Raw genomic sequence first — 11,040 nt, 5'->3', positions numbered from 1 at the left:
GAACACAGATGTTGCTTTTGCCTCTGAGAATATCTGCCAACTAAAAAATCTTGGTTTTTATTTTTTATGTCCTCTTGGGGTCCACAAGTTCAGAATTCAAGTCTAAATTCAAGTCTAAATTCTGGCAAAGATGGAGAGTATCATAGGAAACCTTCTGCCATAAGCTAGGATCCCAAAAGGCTATTTCCTCAGATTAAGAATGAACCAGAAGTAAACCCTGTCTTTCCCTCTCTAATCCCCACCCCCAGAAAAATAAAAATCCTTTGATGCTGAACAGTGCAGAGGGAGTAAATAAAAGAAAACCCAATCCTAGGGAGGTTACAGGCACATGCTGGTAGGGATTGTGGGTTTGTAACTCCAATTCACCTCACCCGGATGGTCCAAAAAAGCATCATGCCCTGATGGGTTTAAAGTAGTCTTGAACTGACCACAGGTTCTTATCAAATGCAGTTCCTCTCTGGAGGAAGGAGCCCCCATTTTAGGTGTCAGAAATCTCAGCAATATGAGCCGTTAGCATAATTATCAAGCTCACCAGGAAATGAGGAACCAGAAGCCAGAATCAACAGAAACACCTACAATGGCTTCAAGTATCCTTCATTATCGAAATTCTCATTTTGAATTCTAAGAATCAAAAAGATCTGGATTACCTAGAATTTCCACACTGTACAAAATTTTGGCACACACCAGCCAAAGTGCAGAAATCAAGAGCTTAATAGATTCAGATGATGAAACTCTCGTAAATCAATAAAGCAAAAGGCAGATAACCTCTTATAAAATGGGAAAAGACAGGCACAGATCCTTTACAGAGGGCTGGCGAAGGCCAATAAATATATGAAAGGATGCATATCAGGAAATGCAGATTAAAACCACAATATGATACCACTGTGTGGTCCCAGACGGCTAAAGTGAAATAGGCTATATGAAGAACTGATGAGCCTATGAATTGACTAGAACTTTCAAATACTGCAGTAGAGGTAGAAATTGATACAATCCATTTTGGAAGACTGCTTGCCAGTATTTACTAAGGATAAAACCTTATGACCTAGCAATTACGTCACAGTTACATCCTTAGTAGAAATGCACGCATGTGCTCCCTAAAGACGTGCACTGGAATGTTTATTACCATTTGTTATGGCCCGGTTAGAAAGAACTCATATGTCCATCTACAACAGAATGATTTAATCTAGTTTAGTAAATTCATGCTGTGGAATACTATATACACTTGAGTGATGAGAATGAATAAAACTATCTGAACAACATGGGTAGATTTCATAAACATAATGTTGAGTGAAAAATGCCAAGTATGGGGTGCCTGGGTGGCTCAGTGGGTTAAAGCCTCTGCCTTCGGCTCAGGTCATGATGGTCCAGGGTCCTGGGATTGAGCCCCACGTCCGGCTCTCTGCTCAGCAGGGAGCCTGCTTCCCTCTTTTTTCTCTCTGCCTGCCTCTGCCTACTTGTGATCTCTCTGTCTCAAATAAATAAACAAAATCTTTTTTAAAAATGCCAAGTGTATCCTGTGTGATTCTATTTATATGAAGTTCAAAAGCTGAGAAAGTTAATATATGATATGAGAAGTCAAGAAAGTGGTTACCCTTTATGAGTGAAGTTGGTAGCTAAAAAAGGAGTTTTGAGGGTCTAGGATTTTTTTTTTCTTTTCTTTCTTTTTTTTAAATCAGCAAATGCTAAGTGAATTTTATTACTTATTTCTGCAACTTGTGGCATAAATAATACAATGATATACAGTTTGGTTATCCCTTGAGGAGATTTTTTGGAAACCCTTATATTTTGGGCCCATAATCTCGGGTTTTAACGCACTCCAGAATCTAAAGAATTAACTATATCATTTTACTATACACTTTTATGTATCTTAAGTAGGTTTTCTTTCATCTTTGTGGATCTACTGAAATCAAAGAATCCAAACTGCTTGTTTGAATTTTTTGCTTTGAATACGAGGAAGTGTATTACTCTCTGCCCATGGTGTAAAATGTTACAACGACAGCTCTGAAGATTGAGGGCCCTGTACGAAATCAAGACTCAACAGCCTCCCTTGGCCAGCACTGGATGGTTAATGCTGCTTAGCCTCCCTACACAATCATCAGAAAGCAGGCTTCATGCTGGTGTCCTTTGTAAATATAAGCAAATTACAGTGCATCCACTCTGAACACGTCATTGCTTTCCTACAAATGCCACTCAGCACTGACTATGCTTCACGGACCTCTGACCTTCCCAAGTGAAGGAAAAAAAACCAAGCTTCTCAAACTGTAGCAGGCATTCCTGTCACAGGAATAAAGAGCACAGTATAGGAAATAGAATCAATGGCATTGTAAGAGTGTTGTATGGTGACAGCTGGCAGCTCCCCTTGTGGGGAACAGAGCATTAACAGATAGAGAAAACACTGCTGCACACTGAAATAATACAACATTGTGTGCCAAGTATACTAATATTTAAAAAAAAAAAAAAAAAGAATTCCTGGAGAGGTTGTGGTAACACAAGTTCCTGGAATCTACTACCACCAGTTCTGATTCAGTAGTTCTGGGAGGGGGCCCCCAAATTTGCATTTCTTTCTTTCTCTCTCTCTCTCTCTCTCTCTTTTTTTTTTTTTTTTTGGTTTTTATTTAAATTCCCGTTAGTTAACATTCAGTGTAATATTAGTTTCAGGTGTACAATTTACACCAACACTTACATACAATAAGGGTCTGGAATGCTGATGGTATTCTGTTTCTTAGTCTGAGTGCTGGTTACTACATGTGTCTGCTTTGTGAAGATTCATTCCATCATCTACTTTTAATCTGTATACTTTTCTACATATACATTATACTTTAACAAAGGTAATAAAAAGAGATACTGAAGACCAAAGTAAATTGGGAGATAAACCAAATTGATCAATAGATCCGGTATAATCTCATTTAAAAAAAAAAGGTTTTTGTTTGTTTGCTTGGTTTTGGTGGAACTTGGAAAACTTGTTTAAAAATTTATATGGAAACCCAAAGCAGGGCCTGCTTCAAGAAGAACCAGATGGGAAGCCTGAATGATCCAGGTATTATAAAACTATAGTAACTAAGACAATAGTACAGAGAGACTAGAAATGGAATACAAATCCAAACTTGCTATGTGACCGATCTAAGACATTTAATATCAATGGGGAAAGAAAGAACTTTCCAGAAAAATTTCAGTTGGAGATAACTGGTTATTTATATGGTAAAAATACGAAACTAGTTACCTACATCATACCATATGCAAAATAAATTATAGTTGGATTAAAACATAAAAGTAAAAGGGTGCCTGGATAGCTCAGTTTGTTAAACATCTGACTCTGAATTTTGGCTCAGGTCCTGATCTCAGGGTTGTGAGATGGAGCCCCATACAGGGCTCTGTGCTGGGCATGGAGCCTGCTTGAGATTCTCTCTCTACCTCTCCCTCTGCCCCATCCCCTCCTCTAAAAACACCAAACAAACCAAAAGTAAAAGATAAAACTATAAAGCTCTTATAGAATAATATAAAAAAATATTTCATGATTCCAGGTTAGGAAAAAAATTCTCAAACAAGACATGAAAAAGCTTAATTATGAGATTAAAAACTTAATAAACTAGATTTGAATAAAATGAAAACTTGTATTCATTAAAAGTCACCATAAAGATACTGAAAGGAGCAATTACAGAATGGAAGAAGATTTTTGCAACACACAGAACTGACAAAGTATCAGTCGGTCAGACATCTTCAATAAGAGAAGACAGACATTTTATGAAAAATCTAGGCGAAAGACTTGAACAAAAACTTTATAGAAAGAGAACTTCCGGGTGCCTGGGTGGCTCAGTGGGTTAAGTGAGTCCTGGGATCGAGCCCCTCCAATCCACCCCCCCCCCCCCGCCTCTCTGCCTACTTGTGATCTCTGTCAAATAAATAAATAAAATCTTAAAAAGAAAGAGAACTTCCAAAGAGCCAATAAATGTATGAAAACGTGGGCAACATCATTATTATCAAGAAGGAAAACACATTAAATCTTTTTTTTTTAAAAAAACCACACATCCTTTTTATTGTTAAGTCATAAAGAGGTATCAAAATTAAAAGCAAAAATTACACGGTAAGACTTAACATAACTACTAGGAGCATCAAAGGAAGTGAAAATGGGACTAGGCACAGGGCAATATGAATTAATGAACATGGGAAGGACAAGGATGGGGAGAACAGTGAGCATGTGCTGAAGAAGATACTAGGGGAGAGGATCTGGTGAAAATTTTGATGTTAGACAAGCGCCTAGGTAAAGAAATAATGGGACAAGATTTCTAAACCCCACTATGTGCTTAAGAGTCATCCTCACATTGGCGCTGTCTCTGTCATCCTCTCCTTCCTCAGCCTCTTTTTCATCATCCTTGATCAACTCCAGCTCCTTGTTTGCTCTGTTCTTTCTCAATTTTTTCCAGGCTTTCCAGTAGAGAATCCACTTTTTGTTTTATCTGGGTCAACTCCTTCTTAATGGTCTGAAGGTCATCACCTTTCAACTTTCCAGACTTGGAAGAAGATCCTCGCTGTCCACTCTTAGAATTGAAGCCACTTTTGCCTCTTCGTGAGGTGTTTCCTGATACACGCTGGCGTTTTGAAGGAACTACAGCCTGAGCAATAGGAGGAGGAGGAGGAGGAACACGTGCTGGGAAACTATACATCCTGTCATAATAATCTCGTTGAAAGTCATAGTCCAAGTCAAAATAGGAGCCGTACATCTCCGCTGCAGATCGTTTCACACCTGCTTTTCCTCGGTTCACTTTTGGCTCTGCAGCCAGATTAATATCTAAAACCCGGCCAGCAATCATTCTGCCATCCTCTCCTGCCACAGCAGCCCGGGCATTTCTCTCATTAACATACTGAACAAAGGCAAAGCCCTTATGAACAGAGCAACCCACAATTTTGCCGTATTTCGAGAAGATCGCCTCCACATCAGATTTCTTGACAAGAGTATTGAGATTCCCAATGAATATACGGGAGTTCATGGAGCGAGGATCTGTCTTGTTGGTAACATTGCTGGCCATTTTCTTTGATGGTAAGGTTCCTCACAAAGCTGAAAAATGTAGCTGAAGATCAAAAAAATCTCACTCAAGCAAAGTTCCACTAACTTATATATTTCAAGTGATTTGTAACCAGGAGGGGGAAGGGAGAAGAGATTCGATTCTGAATCTCATGCTCCCGGGTTCTACGTGGAGAAGCCAACTGCTGCTCGAGGTCGACAACCCAGCCGCACCGCTCAGTCTTTGTCTCTTCACAAAATGGCCGGAAAACACATTAAATCTTAATGAGATGCCATTATAAACTTAATAGAATGGCTAACACCTATAAAGTCCAAAAATAGAAGCAGAGAGATGGGAGCTACCACACAAGGCTGTTGTGTGGTGCAAACTGGAAAACAACTTTTATAAATAGTAAAATCAGAGGTGCACATACCCTGTAGTGCTGCCATTTCCACTCCTAGGTATGTGTTGACACAGTATGTCCAACACAATACATGATAGAATAGTCAAAGCGATACTATTTGTCATAGGTAAATCTGGAAACAACCCAAATGTTCACTGCAGTGTTTATGATATAGTCATACAACAGAATGCTATTTGCCAATGAAAATGTATGAAATGCAGCTACACATAGAGCAAGGCTGAATCTCAAACAGAATATATCGTGGGTGCTGTCCAGAACCCCTTTCCCAGGCCAGGGCTCCAGCCCTCAGCTCTTGTATTGGTTGCTAATGGCTCACAGCTGTCCCCTGCTCTGGACAATTGTCCTTGGCCAAAAGGGCACCCCTGATCAACACAGGCCAAGGCTTTTTATGACATGCTGTCACAAGTATCTTGGTGGGACCACCACTGTACTTTCCACACTCCAGAGTTCTGTTGGGGATCAGGCTGAAGCAGAGACCTCGTCCCTGCTTAGCTCCTATCCCTGTCCTGCTTCCCTCCCCCATCTTTCTCCTGAGACCACGAGCTCTGCAAATCATGTACACCTGAACACCTGTCCTCGCCTTTCCACGTGAGGAATCTGACTCGAGACATTTCGCTAAGCTAGAGAGAAAGACACGAGAAAGTACATGTATTATATGATACACACATTAGTGGTAAAATAAAGCCAAAACGTGGGCACTCCCAATGTCAGAATAGTGTTTACCTCTGGAGCTGTGATCAGGGAAGGCACACGACGGGTTTCTGGTGCTGGCAATGTTCTATTTCTTAACCTGCACAGTGTTCCCGTGGATATTCACCTTGTAATTATTATTTAAATTGTATGTGCATGTTTATGCACCACTTAGCATGTATGATATACACAAAAGAAGAAAAACTTCCAAGTAATTAAAGAGTTCTTTTTGTTGCAAGTTAAAACAAAAACATATTAGAGAAGAACTGTTTAATTGGTGCTTTCTTACATTTGTTGAGATTTCCTTATAGACGAATATATCAAGGCTTGTAAATAAACTATTTCATGTATCGCATTTATCAATAAAATACACTCTGTATTTTTTTTTAAGATTTTACCTTTAAATAATCTCTACACCTAACATGGGGCTCAAACTCACAACCCCAAGATCAAGAGTCGTTATGTTCTGCCGACTAAGCCAGCCAGGCATCCCTGTGCTATGGATTTTTTTTGTCATTGGTAGATCCATGAATTTAATAGCAATGATTATATTAGTTATTTATGACTGCTGGAAAAATTAGCCCCAAATTAAGAAGCATAAGAAAACACTTTCTCTCACCATTTCTGTGGGTCAGGAGTCCCGGCATGCGGGCAGAGCTGGGTCCTCTGGGTCTCTCCCAAGACTGTAGTCAAGGTGTTGGCTGGGACTGGAACTACCTCAAGGCTGAATTCCGAAGGCTGCACTTCCAAGAATGCTCAGGCGGTTACAGGATTCATTTCCTTGAGGGCGAGTTGTCCTGGGGGCGTCAGCTCCTTGTGGGCAGCTGGCTGAGCGACCTCCCTCCGTCTTTTGCCTTGTGAGCCTCTCACAGCAAGGCAGCTGATTTCCATTAGAACAAGCAAGGCAGAAGCCAGTCTTTTTGTTGACCTAGTCCAGATGTTCACATCCCAGATCTTTTTTGCTGTATTCTGTTCATTAGAACCAAGTTTCTAGGTCCAGCTCACACTTGAGGGGAAAGGATTACCCAAAAACACGAACACCAAGACGGGTATCACCGGCAGCTCTATTAGAAGATGCCCACTACAGTGATACAAATCACCAGCTGGCTTGTTCATTGTTGCTTGGAGAATTGCTAGCCATTATTAAACAAACAAAACCCTGACGGATATCGTCCCTCCAAGATCACAGTATACAGAATTTTGCATGCACAAAGCAGCTAGATCACAAACTAACATCTAACAGCCAGAGATTCTGTTCCTTCTGACTTTGATCTGGGGCTCCTGTTTGAAACACTGTGCATGTTCTCTGCCCACCACAGTTTTACATATGGGATGGATTTTCCTCAGTTATACAAGCTTCTGGTTGAACCTCTCTGTATGAGCTGCTCTGGAGAACCAACGCATGATTTTCTTGAGATGACTTTAAGACCCCAAAAGTGGGGGCGCCTGGGTGGCTCAGTGGGTTAAAGCCTCTGCCTTCGGCTCAGGTCATGATCCCAGGGTCCTGGGATCGAGCCCCACATCGGGCTCTCTGCTCTGCCGGGGGCCTGCTTCCCTCCTCTCTCTCTGCCTGCCTCTCTGCCTAGTTGTGATTTCTCTCTGTCAAATTAATAAAATATTTAAAAAAAAAAAGACCCCAAAAGTGAACTGTGGGTCTGTATCATCGCCTATGCTTAAAAACAGACCATCCTAAATATACTTTTCCTACCGAATACATATTCAAGCTTTATGTGGCCCCAGGAATATATATTTAAACAAATGTCTTTTTGCCTCTTTGATCTACCTTTGATTGATGGGAGGGGGGCATGAAAATCATCCATGCCAATAGTGATATTTTTTTCATTCCTCATGTTTCAGTGTTTTTTTCTTTGTATTTTTATTGTCCCATTATTTTGCCAAAATAAGTCCATGCTGTAAGGTATTCACTACTGATTACACCTTATAGCCCCAAATTGACTTTTTAACCTCTTAACAATTTAAAACTCTTACTGCCTTAAATTCTACTTGGCCTGATACTACTTTTATTCACATTTGAAGGACAGATCTTTGGTCCCATTTTAGTTTTGGGGGGTCATTTTTTATGTGCCAATCATAATCAGTATATCATTGATTGCCCTTTGTCTTCTTAACCTAATTGAGAATTCTCTGGATGGGCTTTAAATTGGGGAAAATTAAAGAAGTCCTCCCCAATTCGTTATGAATTACGTTGCCTGGCACTTACTACTTTCATATCCTATTTTATACTGATATAAAATTGATTTTGGTTTTAGCAATTAAGTAGCAAAAGAAAGAAAAATCAAGTTTATTTCCTATTCTCCCTATATTTGATTCCATACACTCTGTAACCAGAGCATGATGGATTCTGAACAACTTCACTGCAAATATTCTTAAGACTGGAGTGACTCCCAAGTGCATGCAGTTTTAAAAATTGTCTGGAAGGGGGCGCCTGAGTGGCTCAGTGGGTTAAAGCCTCTGGCTTCGGCTCAAGTCGTGGTCCCAGGGTACTGGGATGGAGCCCCACATAGGGCTCTCTACCCCGAGGGGAACCTGCTTGCTCCTCTCTCTCTGCCTCTCTCTCTCTGCCTGCCTCTCTGCCTACTTGTGATCTCTGTCTGTCAAATAAATAAATAAAATCTTTTAAAAAAAATTGTCTGGAAGGTTGAATCTTCACCTAGCTGATATCAGGTGAGAGTTGCTGATTTGTTTCAACAAGTTTGAGAGTTGTGGAAAGCCAGGGAGGACAAGCCCTAATTATATGCCACCGGTTAGCTGTGAGCTCAGCTTTACTCCACCTGCAGGCGGGTCTGGGAATAGCCACACCAACAATTCCAGCCTCACTCGTGAGACCTATTAAATAAACCGAACAGGGACCCCTGGATGGGGTTAAGCCTCAGCCCTCGGCTCAGGTCATGGTCTCAGGGTCCTGGGATCAGGGCCCTGCATTGGGCTCTCTGCTTGGCAGGGAGCCTGCTTTCCCTTCTCTTTCTGCCCGCCTCTCACCTACTTGTGATCTCTCTTTCTGTCAAATACATAAAATCTTAAAGGAAAAAAAAAAAAAAAACGGGCAGAAAACAGTCTACTCCCGTAAGGCAAAATTGCTTTTATAATCTTATAAATTGCCTACTAAATTTTTTACATTGTTAATTACAGCTTGCATGTCCTGGATAAAACTAAAACACATGTTAATTTCCACAATGTGCAGCAGTAGGAAAATATGGAACAAAAATATTTTCTCCTGCATTTATTATTTTTACCTTTGGATGGCCTATGAGAAAAATCTTATATGCTGGAACAAGCACATGCCTCTCAAATAGAGGGCTCTCTGATCAAGTTACAAAGCAGCCTCTTACTGAATATGATTGTTTTTCAGAAGTCATGGGAGAGAGCACCTTTTATTCAATACATATTTTTAACCTTTCTATAGTCCCTCTTAGTTATTAAGGGAAAAAAAGAAAAATAGGTAATATCTAGCCCCCCTCCCCCACCTTTTAAAGCCTGGAAGGGAAGATGAAATATATGATGTGTTTTTAAAAATATTTTAAAAATTTAAATTATAAAAGTTTAAGAATAGCTTTACATATTTTATTGGAGATTTCTATTCTCTACAGAGCTAAAAAGTATTATTAAATTCTAAATGAAAGCTCGCCTTTATATATCATCTCCAATAATATTTCTGTGAATGAATGTCTTTTAGTTGGTTTTCTTTCCCAACAGAACCACTGTCAGCCTTAGACCCAAGGTGCATCTGCAGGAGGCTAAGAAGCAACACATGTGGGCCAAAGGCTCATCATACCATTGCTAGTGAGCATATGAAAGGGTCAGTGATGGTTGCCTATATGGAAATGCTGTAACTGCCTTAAGAACATTCCAGGTAAAAAATGCTATTGGGAGTCAGGTGTGAGTGATTAGCTGCAGCTGGAAAGATCTGAGAATCAGAGGTCAGAGAAACATTAAGAACGGAGTCTAGGGGCACCTGGGTGGCTCAGTGGGTTAAGCCGCTGCCTTCGGCTCGGGTCATGATCTCGGGGTCCTGGGATCGAGTCCCACATGGGGCTCTCTGCTCAGCAGGGAGCCTGCTTCCCTCTCTCTCTCTCTCTCTGCCTGCCTCTCTATGTACTTGTGATCTGTCTCTGTCAAATAAATGTTTAAAAAAAAAAAAAGAGTTGTTTAAATTAAAAAAAAAAAAAAGAACGGAGTCTATTGCAGATTTTTGTTGTTGTTCTCTCCTTTTTGCATGGAGCAGAGGTTCTCAAACTTGATCACGCGAAGGGCATGTGAAGACACAGTTTGCTGGGCCCACCCCAAGAGACTCTGATTCAGTAAGTCTGAGGTGGGGCCGGACACATACCAGGAGGTGCTGACGCTGAGCAGCACTGGTCTGGAACACAGAGATCTTCAGTTAAAGGTGCAAGCAGGCTGTGTGGCTAGTGAGTGCCTGGGGTGATCCAAGTGCTTACTGTTTGTGGGATTCCTTCTCTCCCCTAAAGTTTCAAGAATAGCTGGCCCAGTCAGCCTTTGACAAATTACTGGAACTAAATTAACCGTCCTAATAGGCGGCCATTTGTTATCTTGGCTGGGTAGTATGTAATTAAAAGCCACAGGTAATCCAGCAACTTCACTGGAATCAGTGGCTGCCATCCTCTGTTCCAGAGAACTGGGAATGTAAAAAAAAAAAAAAAAAAAAAAAAGTAGGGGGTGGGAGGACTTTTCTCAGAATTTCCCCCTTTCCTAACTCTTCTTGAGTGTACTGAAACAAAGAAGCAGAAAATGGCCAAATATAGGTAACTGAAAGAGAAACAAAAGGCCTGACTGAATCATAAATTGGAATCCTTCCCGACAGCTCTACCTACTAAAACGCTATATGAATCACATCTCCCTTCCCACTTCCTGAGTTCAGCTCCTCCTCACCTGCTTCCCTCCCTTGCA

The 11,040-nt window shown here is 40.8% G+C and overlaps 1 pseudogene; it reads right to left on the bottom strand.

Annotated features, from left to right (window-relative positions):
• Window positions 1-4,019: 4,019 nt before the first annotated feature.
• On the bottom strand, window positions 4,020-6,534 carry LOC123944150 (annotated as a pseudogene).
• Window positions 6,535-11,040: the final 4,506 nt, after the last annotated feature.

The sequence above is a fragment of the Meles meles genome, chromosome 6, assembly GCF_922984935.1.
Source record: "Meles meles chromosome 6, mMelMel3.1 paternal haplotype, whole genome shotgun sequence".
In the NCBI taxonomy this organism is placed as follows: Eukaryota; Metazoa; Chordata; class Mammalia; order Carnivora; family Mustelidae; genus Meles; species Meles meles.
This window is presented reverse-complemented; position numbering and strand designations above follow the sequence as displayed.